Source organism: Ambystoma mexicanum, chromosome 6p, assembly GCF_040938575.1.
Source record: "Ambystoma mexicanum isolate Mex_15411 chromosome 6p, UKY_AmexF1_1, whole genome shotgun sequence".
Taxonomy (NCBI): Eukaryota; Metazoa; Chordata; class Amphibia; order Caudata; family Ambystomatidae; genus Ambystoma; species Ambystoma mexicanum.
The window spans coordinates 1,410,340,647-1,410,367,736 of NC_090935.1; positions in this window are offsets into that span (position 1 = coordinate 1,410,340,647).

Consider the following 27,090-nt stretch of genomic DNA (forward strand, 5'->3'; position numbering starts at 1 on the left):
AATTATTGCCAAAATGTTTTGTCTTTTCTTGGTACACCATTAACTAGTACAATCAATGATTGATCTATTGCCAATTTACTCTTAGAGTTTCTAGATTTTCTTCACTATCTAATGGAAAATATGCTACTTTGCCACAAATGCCTTTTAATAACTCATATGTTAACAATTTGGTAATTTTTGGTTGAAGGTGTTTTATAGCTTGACATGGGATTACTGTTTCGATTATAATGCCTTTATACAAGTTAAGTTGTTGGAGAGATTTGGGAAGTGGGAAGATTTCTAAATTGTTAGTAATAGCAAGTGATGGCATTTGGTTATTGTCAAGCTTTTTATTGCAGTATGTGCAAACTATTGACAGGTCAGTTATTTTGTATTTTCTTCTGTTGTTAGATATAAAGCTAATTGGAACCATTGGGATTCCTCATTGTGCTCTATTTTGTAGGCCATATGTACTATTTGTGTGCTCTTTTTATAAAAGGTTCTGTGACAACAGACTCATACTTGGTACGGTATTTCAGTAGATGTGTTTTGAAACTTAGCTATTTCTTTTTTGAATGTGCCTGTTAGGAGGTTGCGTTTGTGAGGCCTTCGCTAATGTTTTCAGAACTTACTGAATTTAACTTCAGTTCCAAAATATTTACTTTGGATGTGCTCTATTTCTCGAAGAAGTTCTTTTGGCAGTTCCATGTAGGAGAATGTTGTTTCCATTTTGAAGTTCTAGAGCAGGACATTTTGTATAGTACAGTCTATGCATAAGATTTCGTATAGCAGAATGGTGTATTGCTAACATTTTGATGTGGCGGAAGGTGCTTTTACAAGCAGTTCCAGAAATGCAGGCCAACGAATGTCCTTGCAGTCCAGTACACTGGGCAGTAGTCTATCGTTTGTAAACTTTTATTCTACGTTTGTCTTTTAGTTTCACATAGTGATTGAGGAATTGTCATAAAGATTTGAAGGATTGTTGGCGTACTTTACATATTGAGCTGCACGTCCATTTGTACACTGGACGGTTTGTTTGGGCAAAAGTAACATTTGGTTTTTTCTATAAGGATTATTATGCCATAATGATGTCCCCTACAATTCATACCCTCAGCCATTATAGTCAATGGCAAATGTTTTTTTTTTGTTTTTGTTCTTGTTTATAACCCTCTTCATTGGAATATGGTTTATTGCTGCTTTTGTGAATCCATTCAGCTATATTTCAGAATAATTCATGAGCCTCTACACAGGCCAGTGAACCTGTCAAATGTTAACCGAGCCAAGGCTAACAAGGGACTTTCAGGGGAATTACTTTGCTATTTTACTGATTCTTCCTCGGACCTACTGGCATTTCAGAACACACAGACTGTCGGGAAAAACCGACATTATCTACATAACATTGGAAGGAAATGCAATACAGGTATCATGCATGCAAATAAGAGCAGATACTGTGAGGAAGGTGGCCATCGACCTACTGGGCAACAGATAAGGCTTGAACAGGACATTATCAACACGGACATCAGTGTCAAGCACAACACGAGGGTTAAAAGGCAGACAAGATGAGAGCAGAGCGCGTTATACTATGCTGAGTATGGAACGATCCTGCTTCAAGTCTCTTTGCGCCTTTCCCACCTGACCTTTAATGGCACACACCTGTGAAGAGCTTTAACGCTTCTTCTGGGTCACTGGTTCATTGTTGCCCATGCCATATTTTTTGCACCTTTAACATGGGTGAAATGTGAACCTCTGCAGTGCCTCAGAGCCTACACTATCCAAAGGTTCCCAATTCGCCCAGAAGGCTGTGCACTTCTCTGGGTAACAGGAATATCAGGTGCCCCTTTGGCAAATTTTAAAGGGGGCTTCCCACCTTTTCTGGTACGGAAGCGATCACAAATTCGATTTTTCGGACTAAAAGAACCCAGATAGTAAACTCAACGCAACGAAAATTAATAAATTGCGATAAAGCAGCGCTGATAATTAGTAAGAAAATAAAACCTAGCATTTCCTGTGTCAGCTTAATTCTTAACTTTACAACTCCTTTGGAAACCTACTATATTTGTATGTCTTTTCTATTCAGTTACTAGAGCTTACTGTGTCTCAATTATCACGATTGCTTAACACCTGCCATGAGCAGCAGCAAAAGCGGTACTGAAGCCAAGGGTGAATCTGGCCCTTGTATGACAGGCTCCTTACGTGCAGAAATAGCAGTGACAGATTTCCCATGAATTCCTTTCATGTCACGTGACCATCTCTCTGCGCAGGCCCTCTCTGGGCCTCCCGAGAGACATTTCCTGGCAGACGTTGAAAAGCTCGGTGGTCTTAATGAAGTTTGGGAATTGCTGCCCGTCATGTTTGACTCTCCATCAATCCGACTTAATCTAATTACCGTTCATTTCAGAATGAAAGACAAAAGCCGCGCGCCCACTCGTCCCCTCCCACCGCCCATCCTTTGCCCACTAAGGTTTTCTGGTTTCTGTTTCTTAATACTCCTGCATTTCTACTTCTGCAAGCTGCGTAGAAATCTCAAAGTAATTACATCTAGCTGCAATTATGTTAAATCAGACATTAGCATGACCTGAAATTTCTGAACGGTATTATTATATCACAGAACACAAAGATTACTTTTTAATGACCCTGACAATTCCCTGACTGCCTGTTACCATTAACATGTGTTTTGCCAGGATTACACACAACAAAGGCCATGCATGCCACGCTGACAGGCATTTTTAGAATGACAGTGGGGTCGGGTGCTCCATATGTTATTTGTGTTTTTATTTCCGTGGCACACGGCGTGCACAATTGGAAAAGCAGTGCATACAAGAAGTACTGAATTAGCAACCCTAGAGGTGCAAGTCATACATTTACCCAATGACCTGCAGAATTATTGACATGCAGGTATGCAATGCACCATGGGTTGGTCTTCACCAGCTGCTTTCATGAGGTCACTGGAAATCTTGGGGTGGCACATCGAAGTTGCATTCATTGACTCTAAGAGGCAGGCGAGCTGGTGGGGGGAGGGCAGCATTTTTTAAGGGTGGCCGTGACCCCCTTTGGCCACCCCTAGGTGGCGCCTCTGCAGGTCTGAGGGAGGTCAGAAAGAAAACTGAAACACATTCCATGACATTGTTTTCATCTTAGCTGACTGGTTGCACAATAGTTACGTGTATCACTACTAGAGGTACTGTGGGGATCGACAGGACTGAGTAGATGGGTGCACCTAGGCTAAAATTCTGGGGGCTAGTTGGTAAGCCTTCAAATGTTGAGATAGGGGCTAACTTCAGAGACTGTGGGAAAGGGGCACAGTTACTTGTGTGGGGGCATCTAACTTATTTACACATTCTGAAGAGACTCTTCTGGTGAAGTGCCAATGTTAAAAGCAGTTAACTCTCCCTTTCATATCTAAACTAGACACTTAAGGACTTCTGTGAGAATGAAATGTCTCCTGCCCCCTACGCTTCCAATCACTCCACTGGCATGCAAGTACTAACACCCCATCACAATTACAATTCAGATTTTCAATACTATCATTATAGAAAGTCATGATTCTATCAAAGACAAAGAGGCAAAGGATTACGCTTTTCTCTCATCTTTACTTCTCGAGCAGCACATTATAAACAATAATATATATAACAACAAAACTTAAGCTACAAATCCCATCAGGTTTGAGCGTTTGGTAGTTCATATTATAATTTGTCCTTCAAAAACACGTGCTTCTCATGTCCAATCACATAATCAGTCCCATGAACACTGTGACCTTTCTGACGATATGCTCTTTCTGCCTCTGATCCTCCTTACAACGTTTTTCGCCCCAACCGGTAGACGCTAACTGTTAAGTAAGAATTGGTGCAGTCACACTGTGTGAGACTACACAACACTTATCTGCTTGGTATTAGGTAACCCACCTATTGGTATAGGTCTGTACTACACAAGTTGGTAGTGTGACTGAGCAGCCAGGCCTATCTCAAGAGGGGTAAATGTGAGCTGTAGAGCTGTAGCAATGAAATACGCCAATACAAGTAGCCAAGTAACACTTACACTTAAGGTTTCAGTTATAAATAGGTATTTATTTATTTATTTAATATCAATTTTTAAATTAACGTTCTTTAAAAAGGGCAAGATATGTAACAATCAAATACACTTTAAAATACTTTTCTAGAATCAGCATACGTTTAGTGAATACTCTTTAGAGATACTTTTTACAAACTTCTTACACCCGCAGGTGACTTCACGCATAAGGACAGTAATGGCATTTATATATCACTAGTTATACTTTGCAGATTCTGAGGTTGCATAAAGGAAAGGTTAAAGGAAGGAAACATGCTAAAACAGGTTCTCAGTATAGGTGAGGACAATTAATCTTCCAATGAGATCTAGACAAGCCTTTCCCAGCAATAACAGTTTAAAACAAGTTACCACCTCTGAGGGACAGAAATGTCAAAGTCAAGGGACTAGAAGAGTCTGCAGGGAGCCGGGACAGCCAAAGTCAACTGGAGTACAGTCTATGGAGTTGAGGCACTTCTTAGATAGTAAAAGTCTTGCACAAAGTTAGAGAATTTTGTAGAAATCACTTGTAGGGTCACAAGCTGTTACACTTGTGAAAAGCAGAGTTGTAATCAACTCCAACAAAAGTAGCCAATGCAAGTCTCAGCTGAGAATAGCACAGCTAAAGACACTGAGGTAAGTACCCCAAGTCTAAACAGTACCTCTGTGGTCCAGCTGGATTCGATCCTGTTGCAGCAGTGCAGATCCTGCGTTCCTGAGCCTCAGTCATGGGGACAAGAGGGAGGACGTCTGGAGGTCTCCTGCGGCAGCAATTTGGAGGTTGTTGGCAGGTACTGGCTCTTTTCGTATCAGCCGCACTTCGTGGTTTCAGCGTGTGATAATCAACACCACCACAGATTTGGTGAGGGGACACGAGCTCTGGTCATCCTGCTTCTGGAAGGCCCTTAGGAGACTGCAGGAGCATCTGGCCGGATTGCAGACGTTGCACTCGACTATGGATTTCTTGACCCCTGGCACTCGGTTATTGCAGCAGTGAAGAAGTACAGCCAGTCAGGGATGATGGTCCAGTGGAGTTTGTCTCGGGGTTAGTTGGTCCCACTAACCCAAGGACAGATGTCATCCAATCCGGATCTTCTTTTGTCGATCAGAAAAAGGAGTTATAGCAGAGCAGCAGGGCTTTACCGGGCAGTTTGAAGGTCCAGGAGGATGCAGCACGCTTCGTTCCCGGTCTCTTCATCGGGTGATTCTCCCAGTGGTCGACTCTGACTCTGGTCCCAAAAGCCTAACCTTTTAAGCAGGATTATCCCATTCATGCACAGCCTAGGCTGTCACTCAAACAGCAAGGTGGCTGTCCTGAAAGGACAGCCAGCCAATCAGACTGCTTGCATTCATGCACTCCTAGAGACAAAGGACAGGGGAGTTCCGGGAACCTCCCTCACATTCTGCCTTTCCAGACACACTGGAGCCAGAGGCGGGGTTCAGGACAGAAGCCCGCCAAAAGAAAAATGAACAAAGAGCTCAAACCTGGCTTGCTGCTCAGAGTAAAACCCATGAAAGACCTTGCAAAGAGAAAATGGCAAAAAAAGAAGACTAGGGCCATTTTGACAAAATGGTCACCCATGGGTGCTGTACTGCAGCTGAGGATTCAGGCTGCGGTAGAAAAGCACAATGGTATGAAAAGAAAACCACTGCTACCAGTCATTTAAAGTAATGAGGGTAAAATAAAACAAGTTACATGAGAATGCAGGATAAAGGGCTACTAGGTAACCCTCCAGCACCACACAAAACATGGTGTGTGCTTGACCCACAAAGAGAAAAGGTAAGTCAAGTCAATTTCACTCTACTATTCATGGGAACGGTAGTTCACACAAGAAAAGGTATTTAAACTTTATGAGAAATGTAAAGGATTTCTCTGTGACACTGCACTGAAGGTGCTCTGTGTCACCATACAAAAAGTAGATGGCTCTGGAGTTTGTCAGACTCCAAAAACAGTGGAAACACATAATCCAAATCAGGTCAAAACACAGGAGAGAGTGAGAAAAAGGTCTCACTCACTCCAGGGTTAAAATTAAAAAGTCCTAAAGTACAGCAAAAGTGCTGGGGGTCTCTAAGGCTGTAGGGAATTCACACAGAAATGAGAATGCTCCCTAAAACTAACCACATACTATCCTCCAAACAACTCCTCAAGAGCCTGTCAGTTTGCCATCTGCAGTGTATCCTACAAAACATAATGGGCCTCATTACGACCCAGGCGCTAAGTTACCGCCTGGGCCGTGACTTTACCACCATGGCGTAAACTATGTTTACGCCATGGTGGTTGGCGGACTTACCGCCCCATTCCGACCTTGGCGGGGCGGTAAGTCCCTAATCCCCATTTACCCTTCCCCATTCCCATTTTTGCCCCATAGGGCATAATGGGAGTGGGGAAGGCGTTAATTACGCCACCGTAAATTACGGTGGCGTAATTAACTCCATGGTCCCTTAGCGCCATGGATTTTAACACCTGCTAAAAGCAGGTGTTAAGTCCGCCATGGCACTAAGGGACCTCGTACTCAGGCGGTAAGGGTCGGCGCTGTTAACGCCGCCGTAAAACCCTTACCGCCTGAGTCGTAATGAGGCCCAATATCTCAGTCATTTGGTCTACACAGGGATAATCGTGATACATCATCATAAACACTTATCAAAATCAACATCATAGCATTGTCAGTATATATGAACATTGACATTCACAATTGTTAGGGTGGGATAATCCTTCGCCTCCATGTCTTTAATAGAATTATGACTTTCTATAATGATAGTATTGAAAATCTGCATTCTATGTCAAGACCCGGAGGCTCGGATTATGCTTGTTCAAAGCTTACCTACCACCACTGATACGATCTTCTCAATTGGTTTGAAATAAAGGATCTTAAATGTTGACTTATTCAACCAATCTGCTGACTTCATAATATCCTCTAGCCATGCTCCCACATTGTATGCCTTAGAGTGTGCCCCATAATTTCATCTAGCCAGGGTCGCTAGGCTTACTGCCCCAAAGGATTTCAGTATGATGTGAGCACTTGCATCATTCCTGCGGGCTACAGATCTCTTGTCATGTTTTCGTGAGCTGTTAAGCATCTAACCGGGCATATCTTAGGTTGAATCGGGAATGATTTGTAAGATACTGTTCTCAACCCTGTCTTCGTTCTCTTCATGATGTAAAATGACACTCCCTTAGCAGATATTGATTTCCGGTTAACCTCCAAAGTTCTCAAATTGGCTACTCTCTTACATGATAATAGGCATAGCAGCATTATCATTTTGGCTGTCAGTTCCTTGCTAATTCCATGTTTTCTGGCCAATGTTGAAAACAACTTCAACACCTTATCAACATCCCACATTTGAGAATACTTCAACATAAGTTTGAGGAGTATTATCTCCTTCAGAAGTCTGCATATCAATGGGTGTTCCCTAACAGCTATATATGTTATCCGATGTGTTGCCAATTGCGCTAGGAAATTTGCTACATGTACTACATCCATTCCAGAGAAATGCAAGTTCCTCTCCATAACACCAGCTATGCCATTGTGTCCATGCTGATCTATAGGATTTCCTTGTCCCTGGGTCCCTTGACTACTCGATAATGCATTCAGCCTCACAAGATTAGCCTAGCCTAGCCCAGGATCCCCTGCCATCGGGTTGATGGTGCCTCTTCTCACCAATGGGTGAACTCCTCCTGTGGGATCCCGTACGACTGACTCCCTATTCGGGATAGCTATCGGATTGTCGTGAGCCCTCTCCAAAAGATTGGGGAACCCATCCTGGCCTCTCCAATCTCTGTATCAGTATCAGCGAGGCCTTCTGCCTCTTCGCCTGTGCCAAAGTCCTTACTGTCATTGAAAAAGGTGGGACTGCATACTCTCTGTCTGGACCCAAGCTTGGAGAAACGCTTCTGTCACTTCCACCTTCGGATCTAGTCCCCAGCTGAAAAATCGAGGTAATAGGTTGTTTTACCTCAATGCAAACAAGTCTGTCCAACATGGGCCCCATCATGCCATTAATTCCTGGAATACTCCTACATCCAGCAATCGGTCTCTGGGTTCCCTGAGGAATCTGGAGTTCGAGTCAGCCACTTCGTTCTGATGGCCCGGAAGATATTCTGCTGTCACTGATACCTTTCTCTGCAGGCATAAATGCCAAAAGTCCTTCGCCAATTCTTTGAGCATTTTGTATCTCATGCCACCAAGTCTGTTTATGTATCTGACTGTGGACAAGTCGTCCATCTTGAGGATTAGACAACATTGCACCCTCACCTGTGTCCAACATCTCACTCCAAATGATCCCCCAAGAAATTCTAGGCAGTTGATATGAAGCTCTAGTTCCTTTTCCGACCACCTGCCTCTTGTTGATAATTCTCAGAATCGGTCATCCCAGCCCCATCTGCTGCCAGTGGACTCTGTTGCCATATCCGGGGATTAACCCAATATTGCTCTCCCATTCCAAACATCCATGGGCTGGAGCCACCACTCCAGTTCCACATTTGCTTCCTGCAAAATCTGAACTTTCTGTTTGTATGATATGCCCCTAATGAGATGCTGTATCTTCAGTCTATGCAGGGCCCTGTCATGGAGTGGTCCTAGCAAAATAGCTTGAATTGATGACACCAAACATTGCACCAGCCTGGATATTGAAGAGGGAGAATCAGAACGTGCCCCCTGTCCCGGTAGACCCTTCAACAGGAAGAAGAATCTGCGACAATATGGCCGGCATTCATACAAACTTTCACCCATTCCCACTGCTCCCAATATGGATAATTTGTTTGTTTGTTTGTTTGTTTATTTATTTGTATGGCGCTACGGAACCAGAGGTATAAGGGCGCATATGAACAAGGTTACAAGGTACATTGTAGGCAATTACAAAGTACAATTACGAACATTATACATAATATATACAATTAGCAGATTACAGGTTTATAATATACAAAATACAAGAGAAGGGCATCATTTGAGAATGGTCTGTGACGCTAGTGTTTGTCCAATAAACAGCTGATAACCTGTTTTCTAAAGGGTAGAAACGAGCCGATGGATTTAATGTTGAATGGTAGGGTATTCCAGCGTTGGGAGGCAATGACCGTGAAGCTGGCGCCTCGAGCTCTTTTTAGGGAGAATCTAGGTACTGATAGGCATAATGTGTTGGTGGATCTAGTGGTTCTTGTCGTGGATTTAAGGGTGAATTTGTTGGTGAGATAAGGTGGAGCTAGGTGGTTTAGGGCTTTGTATGTAAGACAGTCAATTTTTTGTTGGATAGTAAGCCATTTGCAAGATAATCTGGTGGTGGCGATGTGCTCGCGTCTTGATATGTTAAGGGCTTCTCGTAGAGCATTATTTTGAAGCACCTGTAGTTTTTTGATAATGGATTTGTTTGCGCCTAGGTAGAGACTGTTACAGTAGTCCAATTTGGATTGTATAAGAGCCCTAGCCAGCGTAAGGCAACTATTCGTGGAAAGGAACTGTCTCCATGCCCTAATCAGTTTACCTGTGTAGGCCGTGGCAGAGGCGGTCATGTTCACTTGTTTGGAGAGGTTGGTGTTGGCATCAAGGTAGAAGCCAAGCGTTTTCACATTTTTGACAATGGGGATGATGTTACCATCAATGATAAAGCTATTGTAGTTAGGGCTGAGTTTCAGCAGATTATTGGGTGTACCGACAAGGAGAAGCTCAGTCTTCTCATCATTAAGGCATAAGCAATGGGAAGCCATCCATGCCTGAATGATGGAGTAAATTTCATTAATCCGGGTGAGGTCGGCATTGTAGTTACCAGAAAGGGTATGGAGTATCTGGGTGTCATCTGCATAATTAGTGTAGGTGATACCCAGATGGTCCAGTTTGTCAAAGAGTGGCTTTGTAAGTATATTGTACAAAGTGGGCGAAACGCAGGAGCCTTGTGGGACACCACATGTGATAGGGGTAGGGTCTTCTGCGGCTACTGGGGAAAAGACCCTCATGGTTCTGTTAGCTAGGAAGGATTGTATACATGACAGCAGACGAGGAGAAATGAGTTGCAGAGGAGAGGTGGTTGCACAGGATTTTGTGGTCGACCAAGTCAATCGCTGCTGAGAGGTCTAGGAGGAGTAGGATGGCAGCGTTACCTTTATCTTTAATTTAATCGATTTGGCTTTTGAGGTCAACAAGGGCAGTTTCTGTTCCATGTTGAGGTCTGAAGCCAGATTGACGTATTCCTAATAGTTGGTTCATTTCAAGGTACTCCTTAATTTGCAAGTAGGCAACTCTGTCTAAGATTTTTAACAGGAATGGGACCGTGGTGATAGGTCTGTAATTAGTAGGTATAGCAGGGTCTAAGGTTTGTTTGTTTAAAAGGGGGAGAACCCAAGATTGTTTCAGATTGCTGGGGACAAGGTTAGAGGAGAACGTTGATCTGGGCAGGGCAGCTGTCCCCTTTGCAGTTAGAAGGCTTTAAGGATGCTATAATTTTTTCTGCTTCCAGAATTGTTATCTTTTTGAATGCGAAGCCTAGTTTGGGGTACCCTCCCAGCAGACTCTACAATCCAGCAGTAGTGAAAATCTTATCCAGAGTGAACAAGGAAATGCAAGATGGAGCTGGAGATGTTTACATGGACTGACTCGATTAAGCTCCAAGAAACCAAGCCACTTGTCGGTAGAGGCACCATGACGACTGGGCTACGTTAGACATGAAGCACATGTGGTATCTGCACACCATGGACACTCATACATACTGAACTACACGAAGAACACAGGTATACAGCTCTATAGTTAGTGGACAGTGACACATACATACTGTCTGCACGTTTATTATTTTGCCATTAGGCCTGCTACAGCACTGCAGTAACGCACGAAGCAAAAAGAGTTTGTGTACATGCTTGCAGATGCTCATATGCAAATAACCCCATGGTGTGGCAGGTGCACTCAAGGGACCTGACAGCCATAATGCCCTAACCTATAGACTAATAGAAGCGGTGTACAGTAGAACCCAGACCATGGCTTAAGAAATCGAACAGGCTGCGATCGGTTTAGAAATGGGGCCCCAAGCCTCACAGAATTATGCACGAGCAGCACTAAACCACCAAGTTCGCAATGTTGCAAATGACGTTCCTCATTCTGAACCTGAGCAACACTGGCTACAGGAGAGGTGAGCTCTCCCAAAAAATACAGAACAATTCAGAGGTCCCGGGCTCACAGGCATGTTCTCCAAGCATGTGATCTTGCTGAGTTGAGGGTCTGCCAAGATTAGGGCCTAAGAAGAGCAACCTGTTCCACCGTCCAGACAATAGCTTCAACAAAGTTGTTACAGTCACGTTACAGAACTGTGTTGGGAATCGGAGCGCGCTCATTACAGCTATGGATTTCACACTGTCATGATGCTGACACATAGTTGCACCTTGCTGATACATAATTACACAAGGCACTATTCACAGGTGTTCCATGGCTAGGAACAGGGTTAGTCCCAGGCTAGGGGGCTCCTGGCTCATCCAATCATAGCCAAGGAACCTCGGGTGGACAGTGGGGGGTCACTGACCAATCACGATGCTTGCTCACTGTAACAACTTTGAAGTAACAACCTTTTGGGAATGGCTAAAAGTACCACCTGACGCTACACGTGCCAATAACATAGCACCTCAATACGTTTCCATATGGGACCTACTACTCAACAGCCTATCCTGAGATAGGATAGGTTTTTGAGACGGTTCCCGAAGATGATGCCAATTGTGATGTCAGATAACTACAAAACTGGCCTGCGAGCCAGGGTCTGTTGAGAGATGCATGGACGTTCTACCATGAATGTGATCCCTGTGGTGCATTTATTACAATAAACCACAGTAATTCCTTGTCTCTTGTGACGTTCTTGATTGGGCAACAGGAAGGAGTTATGCCTTCCACGGACTCGCACCAGCGGGCCCCCAGAGTAGCTCGGCCGGACCAAGGGGGCCTGCCCCTAACAAGTTGGAGGTCCCACTGAGATATGTTGTGGCACCAGCCTTGCCAGAAGCTGCATCCTTAGCTGTCAGACCCAGAAGGCTCCAGGACCCTAGAGGGAATTGCAAGACAACCGGACAGCACAACCCGAGATAGGCCGTCGGGAGACACCTTGAGAAATCTATCCCTCCTGCAGTCGTCAAAGTGTCCATGCAGTTCAGAGGGGTGAGACCAGCGGTTAACGGGGAGCCAGCAGCTGAGCAGCGTCAACAAACACAGGAGAACGTAAGTGCGGTCCACATAACAGGCAATGTGTTGTGTAGGTGGGTTTCATGTAAGCGGGAGGAGGGAGGTGTAATGTGCGATGAATGTTACTGCTGTAGTTGTTTTGACACGTGTATGGTGGTAGGGACCTGAGAGGAGGTAGAAGTCCCTTTTCTGTGTTTGTTCGAGTATCGTGGCGAAGGGCTCTGATGATGAGCAAGGATTGTGGGTTCAGTAGGCTCGGTCTGTGACAACTTGTATATATGTGCTATTCCCATGTGTTGAACATTTTAGTTCAGAACATAGATGACGGATCCCTGTAAGGGCTAGCTGGAGCTATCCTAGATTGCAGAATGTGTTTTGTCTGGTTAAGCCTCCCAGAGAGAAGAGTTTCAGTCGTCAGGCAATTCGTCGGTTGTAGCAAACAGAAAGACTAAATAGAATACTCCACCCCGGGAAGGTGGAAAGACAGCTGTGGCTTTATTTTGGATTTGGGGTGTATTGCGGGGAGTGGCGAAAGTGGGCATTCATCATGTGCACACCATTGTCTCTTTATTGGCTTGAAATTTAGCTTGGTGACGTCACCCATAGGTTGATGCATAAGACATTGTGTTGGGAAGGCAAGGAGTTGGTGTTGTGAAATTGGGATTGAAGGACAGGTGAACAAGCGGCAGTGTGTGGAAGGCGCCTGTGCATGGTTGCGGTGGTGTGCTGCACAGCGGCAGTGCTGGTGAAGGTGGGGCTGACATCAGAGCCCGCTGGGTAAGGTGTAGAGCCGAGGAGGCTCGTAATGAAAAATACTGATAAACAGTGTACTATAACCTTTTCCTCCCATGACAGCAGATATCGAACACTTCAACCAGAGGTCAGGTAAAAGGGTTGATATGTATTTGTATGGTGGGGCAGGGACTATGTATAGCGGGCTGTAACCCCCATATAGCATCTTTGTAAGGCCCTGCCTCAGTATAACGATAAGATAGTGAAGTACAGTATATAATGGTCTAAAAGCACAAAAGGGGAAATAGCGAGGCCATGGCCACCCAACGGCAGCTTCTCTAAAGACGTGCTGCAATCACTTTGGAGCCATTTACAGAGTATGTACAAAGGGAAAAGGTTAGCTAAATGCATGGAAATATTTGAACTGCGGCGTATGTTCCAAGAGGACAGGCCATGGATGATGAGTGCATATATATGATGACGCGGTGGAGGAACAGGGCTTATACCCATTAAGAGAACAAAAAGCAGTAGAGGGTTACTCAAATCCCACTTACAAACCACCCACATATGCCCAAACAGAAGAACCACAAGGGATAGAGCAGATGGCCGATGTCTCCGACCTCGACGAGGAGGGGCTGCAGTGTGCGAAAACAGAGTTTGCAGGTATTGGACCAGAAGAATGGATAACTGCACAGATACTACTAAAACCAAAAGGGGCCACAATGGTGGAAGCAGAAGGTGCAACAAAGGCAATAGAGAATCTGGGGCTGGGACACGGGTGCCATGCAAAGGCAGATAGGTCAGAGGAGGAGGGAAATGAGCAACCTCAAGAGTGTGGAGAAGCAAGACTAGGAAGCGGAGATAAAGCGCAAAGGTGAGAGTCGGCGAGTGAACTGGAGATGTGGGAGCAAAGTCAAAGGGAATATTTGATAATATTAGAAAAGGAACAAAAGGATACAAAGAGAGATGAAGGAAGAAAGACAACGGGAGGAGATGGAGCAGAAGAAGAAAGAAATAGGGAATATGAGGAAGAAAAAGAATTGGAGATGGCATTGTGGAGGAAGAAAATATTATTGCAGGAATCACATAAGTATGAGAAGAAGCGACTGAAACAATTGAGGATGGAACGGTAGGCAAGGCAACAAAGTAGGAAGGAAGAGGAACCGCAGGTGTTGGAGAAGGTAAGTGACCAAGTCAAAATATAACTAGCCACAAAAAGGCAAGAAGAAGACAAACAAAATCAAGGGGAAAGTACAGGTGAGTACAATGGAGGGCTAAGCAGACACGGCACGGCATGCCTGGGAGTGCGGGAGGAGGACATGTGTAAATTAACAAACATCGATTTTAATGTACCACACAACCCCAGCCATATAACATGAAAATTGAACTTCTCAACTAGTTTCTGTAGCAACATGGATGACGAATCTGATGACGGCAATGACCATAGTGATGAGGAGAGGGAGGGACCTAACAAGCTCTATCTCACAAGGACTGATGTACGGAGCTCTTGGGAGTGTAGGACACATGAACAGAGGGGTAAGCTGTGTACCGTACACAGCATAACAAACATACACATGATACAGCAGAGGCGGGAGCCCCCCAGGCACCGTACAGAAGCAGACTCAGGAACCAGATATACAACTCACCATAGTACATCATTGTAGGTTATGGCAACAAAAGATGAAACAGAAGGCAGAGGAGAGGAAGGCAGATGAAGCTAAGCTAGTCCAGAAGAAATTATCCAAATATGCACTGGAAGGAGCACTGATAACGAGCCCCAGTCCACAGGCACAAACAGCAACCTCACAACCATAACCTCAGCTCTAACCACAATAGTCATAGGGCACTGAACCAACATATGCGTCACCCACGGGCGTAGGGTACAAGGTGAGATGTGGATACCCACAGAGTTTCAGAGGAAGGGGAGACTTCCAGAGAGGATGGGGGTTTGGACCATTATCACACCAATATGTGTGAGGGTTCCGGGGCTACACACAGTGAATGAAGCAAGGGCCAGGGAGGGGAGAAGGGGGATTCCCATGGCAGGCAAGGGAGCCACTGCAGTGCCGGACCTGTGGGCAACTAGGGCACATTTCCCGAGCATGTAGAAACAGAGGGGGCCAGTTAGGATGGGAAGAACAGGGGTATATTAGCGAGGACGGAATAACTACTATGTCCAAGAAATACAATAACATGGATCGATACAAAACATGCAGCAGCAGACACAGATACCCCCACAAGTACAACACCAACAAACACCTTCAACCACAGCACCGCTGTAAACGATGGTGCCACAAGTGATGACACAGTGCAGTCGCTTTAGCCAGCTGTTCTTTGTAACCTAGCAACAAAAATACTGGCTATGGTTTTTCCCGCAGAACTTGGAATGCCGGTTAGAACATACTGACAGAACTAAACGAAGGAAACCAGAACGCCGGTCTCCTTACTTCGCTTCATTTTGACTACAGGTTTATACAGGACCGCTGGCGGCACGTTTTTCGAATGGCACACTAAGACGTGTAGGTAACGTCTGCCATTTCTTTCGAAATCTTGTTTTTTTGGTATAAAACAGGGGGCCTGCTTTTGACTCATCAATGAGACTAATTGAGGCATTCTTCTGCTCACAATTTCCACACAGATTTAATTGACAACGAGTAGAGGGTATTTGATCCTGAACAGCCCCTGGAAAATATAAAAAAGAAAGGAAATAATGTGCTTTACCTCGCCCAGGTGACATCTCCAGGAGACATGAGGGTCTGTCAGTTTCCTGCATGATTCAACATCAGCTGAATCCAGGCAAGTTCTTCTACCCGGCCTCTTCTCCATGACCCATCTTTTTTTTGTAAATTTAAAACCATACACAAATATAACTGATTGAGACACTAATATCACAAATCTTCTGGGTTTTCTATTTTTGCCCTCGCGAACCATTTGCAGTGGTACCCAATTGGGCTGATGACTGCAGAGACACCAGGAAGCTACAACAGTAGACAGGTTTTCCATGATGGGTTACGTCCTTCTAGTTTCAGCCGCTCCTGAGGGAACCAGCATACTTTTTTCGGTTCTTGGCTTTCAGGGTAAGAATCATAAAATGCTTAAGTGGGGTTCTTTATTTTGCCCGAAACCCTATTTTTAGCTATATCCTTTTTGCTGATTCATTCATGCTCTCTCTTCATGTGTCGCCACCTTCACACAGCCCCTTTTCTTCCCTACAGGTTCCTTTAATTCCGCCCCAACGAAGGTGGCTTTACCTGCTTAATCTGCCACTGAAATGTGACTACAGTAAGGGGATACAGGTGGTTCTTTTTCCCCATAGATCACATTATATTGAACAAGCAATTCTGCTCCATTCCAGCTAACTTGTTTGCTACCTATTTTCCCCTGCCCGCGTAGGTAGACCCAATGTTTTTTTTTTTCTCAAAAATACAGTGGACACTGACATTTTAAGTGAATGGAAATGATAACACTTTTGAGGTAGACACTAGGAAGTGTTTTTCTTGCATGGACGGTTTCTCTGCTTTATCACAAGAAAACAAAAATGTAAATGGAACCCAAAAAATTCTTGAGTTATGTACAAGATATTGTATTGCCCTTTTGTTTGTTGTTAGCAATTTACTGTTAGACTGGACAATTGGTGTCAAATACTCACATTGCAAATTGAAAATCACAATTCTTTTTATTTATGACAAAATGTTCAAGAGTTTAACTTTGTGATTACAACTAGGAATTTGATTTACTTTTTGGATTCAGTTGCTAATAATTGCTTGATATAATAAGGTTTATGCAACCTGCTCTCAATCCCTTTTATTTCTCTACATTCTATGTGACCAAGTTGGGGTTCATTCATTTCAACTCCACAGTGGGTTTTGTCTATTTTTTAAACCTAAATCTCTCTTCTGTTAAAGTGTATCTTTTTTACTTGACCTATAGAGATTAACATTTTCTGTCAACATGATAAATGGCCATTAGTGCCTCTTCTGTTTTTCTGCATTTGTGATTGACAATGATCAAGTTTTTGTTTTTATTTTCTGTTTTTTTCTGTATGGACCACTTAGATTGCGGTGCGCCGTGGTTTTTTGATTGCTATCTAATGTATAAGAAAATATAATAACTTTCAATATCTTACAAGCTGTGTGGAGGTGGTTTTTTGTGCACAGAAGATAGATTTGGATTGGGATTTGGTGTTTTCTCAAACCCACAGGTTGATACTTTACAAACAGTGTACTACAAAATCATTCAGACGTATCAAAAAGAAGCAGCATTTTTTCTCTATTGTTATTTATACGAGTGACGACACCAGCACAGCATCTAGCACAGGCACATGCTCATTCCTCAGAGCCAATCGATACGACAGCAATGGTACCAATTCAGAAGATGGGAGTGGTCACTATAGTAGAAAACAGCCCCTACACAGGGAACAGATTATCCTTATTTCCCTAATAGGACAGCCCACAAACAAACTTGTTGGGTCCCATCCTGTTGGTTACACCTAACCCTGCAGAGGAAACTCACATAAGGGTGACAAAACGTTTTCCTTTCTTGTTGACACTGCAGGTCATTTATTCTAGAAGGGACTTTTGCGTCGTCAGGCGATGCTATGAACACACAAGGATTATCTAGGGCTCGTGAGGTGGTTCCATTTACTGATAACATCTTCTTATCTATCGGGGAGCACGATATATCGCGACCCTTACTTTACTCCAAATGTGCACCTGTAAATATATTGGGCCGAGATATAATGAGCAGACTCAATATAACCATCTCATTCACAGACAAAGGCATAATCTGCTCAACACCAGGGATAAACATGTTCACAGTAAAGCAACTTCTCCAGGCGTATTGTGTGAAAACAGGGCAGAGGGGGGAACCAGGAGACACCAAATTATTCCAATGTGGTACAGACATGGCCTTGCATGGTTGCCAGGGATAGCAGGGAAGGTAGGGAGAAGACCAGGTGAGTACCTATTCAGACCAGAAACACCATACGATGAAGAAGAAGGAATGGCAGTGGCTGGAGACAATGAATGGATGGTAGTACGACAGCATTGGATCTCAGTGCATACAGTAGATGACCAAGGGAGAGCATGGAGGGCAATATTTGCAGCGGCAGAAGGATGCAGATTGACTCAGGTGACAGATGAGGAGCTCTTTTCAGAAGACAGAGGAGAGACAGAAATGATACTAGAAATGACTGTGCGCTTTTGGCTACACTTCACGTACAGGGAAGTAGCACAGGAAATGTCGATGGCACTGGAAGCTCCACCCCCATTTATGGAAAAAGACCTGGCCAAGGTACCCAATGACTTATGGACCCCAAGTCCTTATGATGTAGGGTACATAAAAGCATAGGTGGAGGTAAAATAAAATTGAAACCCAGTGCAATACTGCTTAAAGTCAAGCAATACCCCCTGACAAAAAAAAAGCAGTGAGGGCATATATGACACAATCCACACACTCATTGAAAGAGGCATTCTAGTACCATCAAAGTCTCCATGCAACACGGCAGTGTACCCTGTGTGCAATGCGAATGGGAGGGCATGACGTTTTATTCAAGATCTCCGTACACTTAACCACATTGTAGAAGCAGAGTATCCTGTAGCAGCAAACCCTGCAGCAATCCTGTGTAGAATTCCAGCAGAAGCCACATATTTTACTGTTATCAATCTCAAACATGTGTTTTTCTCAATACCATTGCACCCAGACTGGCAAGATTTGACCAGTTTTATGTACCGCAACCAGAATTGGAAACACACTAGGTTGCCATGAGGCTACTGTGAGTCATCATCCATTTTCAACAGAGCAATACAGATGGACATAACCAATGTTCAAACAGACAGCACAGTACTACAGTATGTAGATGGCATACTGACTTGTAGCGAAACAGAAAGAGAGTGTAGGAAAGATTCAGTACAGTTACTCATGGTGTTGGCAGACAAGGGGTACAAAGTAGACAAAGCAAAACTTCAGTACTGGCAAAAGGAAGTATTATTATTATTATTTTTTTTAATTTGATTTGGCTGAATTTAATCAACCTTTCAAAATTTAGAATTTCCAATATTACACATATTACAATTTACAATTTACAATTACAATTTTCTGATTATGCAAATATGACAATAACTAATAAGATCCAAATCCTAACTAATTATTAAAAATTAAGAAAAACTAAATAAACCAGGAACAAAAACCAATAAAACAGATCCATCCCTAATCATTTTCCACTTAATTGAAAACATAAGCATTTTTAAAAGTTAAGTTGAACTTTGATAAAATATGAGAATATATCATCTCAACCCATCAATTTAAAAAACGGCATCAACAACAATATTCTTAATCCACCGAATATATTAAACATTTTTACAGGATAAACCCAGCCAACACCACTGTACAATATTTTAAAAATCTGCGTTCTTTTCTAAGCTTAGGCAATCCGAAAAATTAATCGTGGCAATCTGAATTGGCAAATACATAGAACTTAGTATCACCGCCGAACATTGCAAAGATTCCAATCCACCCAAGTACTTACAATGACGTGCAAAATGTACCTCTCTTTGATGTTTAAGTGCCTCACATTCCATAATGAGATGAAATAATGTTTCTTTGTTCTCATAGATTAAACAGAATCGACAAACATTGAATGACTCTGGTAACAATTTACGTTTCACCTGGATATCCTTGGTAATCCAAAGATTGAAATGTAGCCTCAGAATGCCTGCTCTAATTCTAAGGGCTGGAGCTTTGTCCAAATACAGGGGCAATGTCCGCACTTTTTTTGGAGGAAACCAATAGTAATCTGCATCCTTGTACTGGAGGCATCGTTCGTGTGTGCTAATCCAATCTTTTTCATAAATCTTTGCCTTAGCCTTATCCGGATTAGTTAGAAGTAAATCAATCACCACATCGGCATTAACTAAAATCTGATAGACCCTATTTGTCCAATCTGAGACAAAACTATGTTGTACAGAAAAAATATAAATCTCAACTTTCTTTAGGATTGCAGCTTGGTCTATTCCCCATTGGGGTACAATAACCGGATGGTCCATTGCCAGTAGGCATTTTCTAAACAAGGCACATAAACGCCACTGGTAGAGCGCCTGAAGAGAAACCAAACCCAGCACATATCTGATCCAGACAATAGGCATGCATGTTGGTAAATGTAATATTTGTTTCCAAAATTTCGATTCCCAGCCATCAAATTGAAAGCCAGATTTAATTGGAAAAGTTTCTTACACATATAACAATGTCGGGACTATCCTCATGGTCCAAAAGAACCATACTGCTGTGATGGAAAATTTCCCCTCAAAAGATATCCCCAAATAGTTAGTTTACCCTCCACCTGTCCAAATGAGTGGTAGCAGACAACTTCCCCTCAAAAGATATCCCCAAATAAATGTACTCTGGGATAACTTGAAGGGGGATACGATTGATTTCCCAGTTAAATGGTTTGTGGCCTATCCTTGTCGGAGAAAAGGCTACTATCTGTGTTTTCATCGTATTCACTCTAAGCTCATTTATTGTATATATGTATTAAAGGCTGTAGGTAAGTTTTGTAACCCCAGTTGAGTCTTAGAGATGAACACTAGATCGTCAGCATACATCAGAGATTTTATCTGATGTGTATTAAACTTAGGTGAATCTGAGCTGATTTTATCAAAGGTGCCCTTGACATCATGCATAAAATAATTAAACACAGCTGATGCCAGGAGACAGCCTTGTTTAAGGCCTCTCGCAGTAGGAATAGAATCCGATAAAGAGCCATCCAAAGAAAGCTTAATGCGCACCGAAGTATCAGAGTGACGAGCTTGTACAACATCATTCAATGTCGAGGGGAAATGATCCCATCTCAATTTCTCTAAAAGGAGACCACAAGCAATTGAGTCAAAGGCCGAGAGGAGATCCACAAATGCAAAAAAGACTGTTTGCCCTGTGCCCTGACATTGTTCTTTAATTGCATTGAGACTTAAAAAATTAATATTTGTACCAAGACCAGGTACAAAACCTGTCTGCTGTGGATCACACAAATTATTTGCCACTGTCCATGCATTGAAGTCTCACAAAATTAGTTTTGAAAAAATCTTGCCTGGGGCATCTAACAATACAATCGGACGATAGTTTTGTGCAAGGGTTCGATCTCCTTTCTTAAATATAGGGATAATAATAGATGTTATGAGAATTGTACGAGTGACTAATACATGTTGAAAAATCTTAAATAAAATATGTGCCCATTCATTTGAGTGAGTTTTAAACATCACATTATGCAGACCGTCTGGGCTCGCCACTCTTGAAGAGCTAGCAATCATAATCAACTTTTGTAGTAAGTCCACCGAAAAATCTAGGGACCACCTACTTTCAGAATGGTGCACATATTGTGATTTGGCATAATTATCATCAGCATATAGCTTGGTGTAGAATCTAACCCACTCTGATTCCTGTACACCATTAATCTGGGCTTCCATCTAAATATTATTAGAATGATTTTTCAAAAGTTGCCATGGCTCGGCTGAATTTTTACATGCCAAAGTCCTGATCATGTGTTCACTATCTCTTTGGAACATCAGCGCTTTTCTACTTCTAAGCCAAGACTTATAACGAGAATTTGCTGTTTTTATGTCCTGCCACACAGTAGACAAATTGCTTTTAATGAGCAGTTTTTCACACCTCCTATGTTCAGCTCGTTTAAGTTTGACTTCTCGGTCAAATATATGCGTATGACAACTATTTTTGTACGATATGATGACAGTATTGGCAAAAGGCCACAACAGCTCTGAGTATTGCACTTGCCTATTAGCTGATAAGTGACATTCAATGGTACTGTGAAAAGCCTCAAGTTTAGGTAGATTCCACTTCAGCCTATTTTTTGTGGTATTTACTACTAACCCTTGATTCAAGATCGGTCTCTTCTTGTACACTACATTCATTGTGATGTCCAAACATAGTATCCTATGATCACTCTGCACGTGATCCAACACAACCAATGTTTGAATGTTACCAAATGTGTGGGTATCGACATAGATGTAATAAATGATGCCATTACTAATGCCCCTGTGCCAAGTGGCTTTTGGAAGTAAATCCCCTTGGACTGCACGATTGACCATATAAAGGTTCCGCTCCTTTATCAAGGATGACCAAGTCACAACTGCTTTATCTGACCGAGTGACATTCCAACAATCAAGATTGACATCTCCCACAATAATAGTCCTTGTAATCGCTTGCGTCAGTTGAATCAAATCAAGGACTCTAATCAGACCTGCAAAAAGATGTCGTCAGGTATGGCTGTCGGATTGTGATATAAATTCACTAAGGCAACCAATTGGTTCTTACACATAGTTGTTACCAATTAGATATGGGCGCCCTCTGAAGCCCAGGCTGAGATAGAAAAACCCATGTTGGAGTTCACTGCAACCATAAGACCCGAAGAGGCTCTGCCTCTACTAGGTAGAGCGGGCAATAAGATACATTCAAAACCTTCCCAAATCAGAGGTGTTATGAGCCAGGTCTCTTGTAGGGCAATAATATGAAAGGAGACTGTTAAATCTTTAATTGAGGTCTGTAAATGAAAATGCCCTCGTGAGTTCCAACTGGCTATTTTTAAGATTGGTATAAGCCCAAGGGTTGATGGTTAATTAGAAGTCTGGTCATAAATGGCTGGCCATTGGGGAGCTGGAACTTGGCCTCGCATGTAAATGTTTGATTTTGGAATGTCACGTTGAATACTCACGGGCAAACGCTCAGGGTCCTGGGCAATGAGAAAGCCCATTTCGAATAGTGTCATTTTTGCTTGCCAGATAGTGTTCATTACCACTCCCGATGGAACCCACAATCTCACTATAGAAGATGAGATATCTGAAATGAATTCTATCTGATCTATGTCCCTTGAAGTTACATCTTTAAGTAAAACAACATCACTGAATATATTTAGCACACTTTGCCTGTTTAAATCATAAGAAGGGTACGGCTCTTCCCTTCATTTAAGTATCACTGAATGGCACAAGCTCTTCACAAGTGCAGACGCTCTTACCCAAAGCATTCTGAGCAGGAGATCTAAAGATCCGCGTCCCTCTATCTCTGGTGTTATTTGTTGGCACAGGTCGTGGTAAATGCAAATTATTCTGAGCCCTCCCCTGATCCAACCACTCAGCATCCAGTGAAGGTGGCATCTGCAAGCACTCACTGGTCAAGCTTAACTGCACACCCTGTTGCTTTGAAAGAGCATTTGTAAAGCGTTCAGCTATATATATATCCACCATGTTTTTCATATCTTCCATAGCAATTGTGGTTTGCTGTTGAATAGGGACCTAAGGAAGAGGCTCTTTTGGATGGGAAGAGACTACCTTCTTTACAAGCAAGAGGGAAGCCACAATTTTAACGCTTTCTTCTTGCTGTTGAAAGATCTGCACTAGATCCGACAATGGTGAGCCAGAAGGATGGCAAGTATTGATGCCTGATGTATCAGAAGAGAGGCAGGGATTTATGACTGGACAAGGGGCATTAACTCTAGGTGCAACTGTCAAAGCTATTTTGGGTACACCACAGGGAACTGAGCGCTCAGACTGTAGGTTTTGTTGAATATCAAGGTTATGTATAACTTTTGGTTGCTGACGCCTCGATGAGTTATTTAAGACTCGGAAAAAAGCATCAAGATAATTTTTTATGTTTTTTTTCCTTCCCACAATATTTTTTGGTTTCTTTGTGTAAAAATACGGGGCCCTTTAGAGGAGACACCCGATGACTTATTTTTACGCTGTGGTTTTCCCACCCTTCTTATGCTGTCATCTTGGGAGAGGATCTGCTCTCCAAGGTCCAGGGTAGTAGTGGACAAAGCAAGTGGGCCATTGGTTTGCCAGTCATTTTCATCGGTGGTCTGTGTCAATGCCGCAAATTATGCCCTCAATTGCCGGCAGCTGACATGGAGGATCAAATCGTGCCAACGCTGTAACCCCAGCATCCAGTAATTACACAACAGAAGCATTAAACTCGTCACTATCAGTGACTAGTACAGGCTGCTCTTGATGCTGGAATGCATCAGTCCGCTCCTTACAGGGCAGAACAGGAACGTTTGTCTTTAACCATTCTGCTAAATCTGCTATCTGAGCGGATTGTTTAGCTACTTTGGAGTCTAATGTGTCAAATAGCTTCAACATCCTCATTATCGTGGTATTGATTGCTGTAAGAGCCGGTTGTAAAAGGGTTAGGAACAAAATGTTGTCCCCATTAGTAGATGGTTTATGAGCTCTTGGAGTTGGAAACACAAAAGAATGTAATGGGGATTGGGCCTGTGGTGAAGTCGAATGCAAACTCGTTGTTGAGTTCTGGTCCTCCAAAATTGTTATTGGTGACTCACATTGACTGGCATAAATTGAAATGCCAGATGAATCATTAGAAAGAATGGGAAATCTAATCGGAGAGCCAGCAAATGTAAGTGGAGGAGCTCCTCCATGGCCTTTTGTAGAATCTAACAATGTAGTATCAGAGACGGACTGCGAAGAGGGCCGCCCACATACAACAGGCAACTGGGTATAAAGAGGATTTGAGTTTGTTGAATGAGAAACCCTTTAACTGGACTCACACTCACATTATTCTTTTTTTTTGGTGAGCCAGGGATACAGGATATATTTGCACCTGTGCCTGACGTGAGGGCCCCAGGGCATATGAGGGTGTAATATTAATGGCCAATTGAAATATCTGCTGACCCGTAGGCACAGCTGTGACCAATGAATGCAGGCACGATGAAGACATACTGTTAGTCATTCCAGTAGTTAATTTAAATGCAGCAAAGGCCATTGACAAGCATGTTAAAACCACTCACAATAGAACAGTGCGGCTTACACACACACACTTACTTGCAATAAACAAACAGGCCGAAGTAAAAGTACAATTCAATTACGAATGCCCTACAGCCGTCCCCTGCTGCTGCGCGGCTAAGTAGCAAAGCAGTACTTAGACGGTACTTGCACATAGGTGCGTGCGCTGTGTGCGGCCGTGTCTGTCTTGTAGAACGAGTACCGCGAGGCAAGGGGGCGGTCCGCAGGTTCGGCCACTCAAAGAGCTGGAAAACAAACAAACAGTGATCACTCAATGATCTCGGGATGGTCCAGACCACTTGTCTGTCTCCGCAGTCCATAGATATCAGTCACCTTGAACTGCAACACACATTTTCTGACAGGGAGTTGCACAGGAGTCCCAAAAAGAGTCCACCAAACAGCAAACAGCACCATCATGTATCGGCGAAGCAGTACTTAGATGGTACTTTCACGTGTGAGCGCACGCTGTGCATGGCCGTGCCCGTCTTGTAGAACGAGTACCGCGAGGCAAGGGGGTGATCCACAGGATCGGCCACTCAAAGAGCTTGAACTGCAACACACGTTTTCTGAAAGGGTCGCACAGGAGTCCCAAAAAGAGTCCAATAAACAGCAAACAGCACCAGCATGTATCGGCGAAGCGGTACTTAGACGGTATTTGCACGTGTGTGTATTATACATTGGGCAGATAATATCCAAATACGGGAGACACATAGCCTCGAAAAGAGCACAGACTATACAAAACACTCTCCAGCCTAAAACAGTAAGGGAACTGCAGCAGTTCCTCAGATTATGTAACTATTGCATAGCATGAGTCTTCGACTACAGCTCTTATACATGTCCACTTCTAATGGACCTCAAGGAAGCGTAGAGAGAGGCAAAGCCACTAGGATGGACAAGAGAAATGACTGATGCTTTTAATGAATTGAAAGAAGCAATAAGCACAGCACCAGTGTTAGCGACCCCAGATTACAACATTTTCTTTTTCCTCTTTTCCCACACCGATGGAGTGGTTATGAAAGCTGTACTGACCCAAAAGACAAGCATGGGCCATAAGCCAATTGCATATTACAGTACACAGTTGGACCCAGTAATGAAGGGACATTTTCCATGCAAACAACATTTGGCTGCTGCAGCATTCACAGTAGAAAAGGCATCATGGGATGCTCAACAACACTTTACATGGAGAATGCGCTCTTTGCGATACTGCATAAACCAAAAAGCACACTAACAACCCTAAGAGCAACAGGGTGTGAAATGATATTATAAAGACCAGAATTGAAAATAGTGAGGTGTAAAGATTTTAACCTCGCACAATTTATAGCAGATATCCATAAACCAGGTCACTGGGCTCATGATTGTACACAAAATATTGAGTTCTTCCCTGAGACACGCAAGGTAGAGGAGGATGCACTTGAGGGTGGAGAGGTACTGTATCTTGACGGGTCCTCAAAAACTGACCAAACTGACAGGGTTAGGAGAACTGGAGCCGCAGTAGTAAAGCAAAAGGAAGACTGGACAAGTGAAGTGGTGTACAGTGTCTGTTTACCCCCTCATTACTCGGCACAAACTGCAGAACTAGTGGCATTAATTCAGGCATTACAAAATAGCATAGGGAAAAGAGTGACAATCTATTCAGATAGTGCTTATGTCACCTCCACAGTACATTCTGGGCTAGCAAGATGGCTCAGAAGGGGATTCAGAAGGGTAGATGGGACCCCAGTGCAGCATGCCCTACTCCTGGGGAAATTCATAAATGTGATAACATTCCCAGAGGAAGTAGCATTAGTGAAATGCCAGGTATGTCAAGGGTATAGTTACATGATCGTGGTGGTCTGTCCCTTCTCCAGGTGGGTAGAGGCTGGGCCATGTTCCCATACTGTTGCCCTGAGAGCAGCAAAATTCCTAGTTAGAGAAGTATTCCCAAGATGGGGCGTGTGTGAGGTCCTGCGGTCTGACAACGGAAATCATTTGGCCAATTAACTGCTCCAACATATTGCTACCCTACTAGGAATAAAACACCCATTTGCTGGTACCTACCACCCGCAAGCAAATGGGATATGCAAGCGCCTCAATGGTCTCCTGAAAGAGTGTATTGCAAAGTCTCAACACAGCACAAAAAAGTACTGGCTTCACTGCTTGCCTCTTGCCTTATTCGAATTGCCATGTCTGCCCTCTCCTGAAAAATCTCAGATATTTCCAGTGTTCTGTTGCAATGGGAATCATTAGGTAGGCATCCCTGAGATCTATCCTGGTTAACCAGTCTCCCTGTTGTAATATAACCCTCAGGAGGTGGATATCCTCCATTTTGAAATGTCTGTATATTATGAAGCCATTCAGCTCTCTTAAATTGATAACTGGTCTCAGCTTTTGTTTTCCTTTTACCAGGAACATATTGC